The 399-nt window shown below is 41.1% G+C and overlaps 1 protein-coding gene across 1 annotated transcript in view; it reads right to left on the bottom strand.

Moving 5' to 3' along the window:
- Window positions 1-6: 6 nt before the first annotated feature.
- The window catches only part of LOC116396243 (cilia- and flagella-associated protein 251-like), a 13,241-nt gene continuing 12,848 nt past the window's right edge, over window positions 7-399 (bottom strand). The window contains exon 15 of the mRNA XM_031870734.1: window positions 7-358. The gene's annotated coding sequence lies outside the window, so the exon portion shown is untranslated. The remainder of the gene's footprint in view (window positions 359-399) is intronic.

Genomic DNA, 399 nt, shown 5'->3' with positions numbered 1-399 from the left:
TGTGTAGGATTTAAAATGTATAATTGTCCTTTATATCATATTTAACTTAATCAGTACTGACCTCAAACATTCAGCATCAGTTGGGCGATACTAGGAAGCTCATGTTATGAAACGTAACTTTGAATTATAACAATTATCTTTTTCACAGCGGAGCAGCTCTGCCTTTAAAGATAAAACATCAATCAGCTGAAGGTTTGTTAGTTGTACTGTTTTCACAGTTTTAGAGCACAAGACTAAAAACACTGATGTTCCCTCAGAAATATCTCTTCTTCTGAGAGCAGATGTTCTTTCATCTCAGACAGAAAGAAACAGGAGCGAAGGCACAGACATGAAGCAGATCGTCTTGTTGCTTTGGGGGCTTTCAGGTCCAAGATGCAGGGGGGGGGGGGGGGGGGGGGG

Source organism: Anarrhichthys ocellatus, unplaced genomic scaffold, assembly GCF_004355925.1.
Source record: "Anarrhichthys ocellatus isolate YVR2014 unplaced genomic scaffold, GSC_Weel_1.0 scaffold54, whole genome shotgun sequence".
Lineage (NCBI taxonomy): Eukaryota > Metazoa > Chordata > Actinopteri > Perciformes > Anarhichadidae > Anarrhichthys > Anarrhichthys ocellatus.
This window is presented reverse-complemented; position numbering and strand designations above follow the sequence as displayed.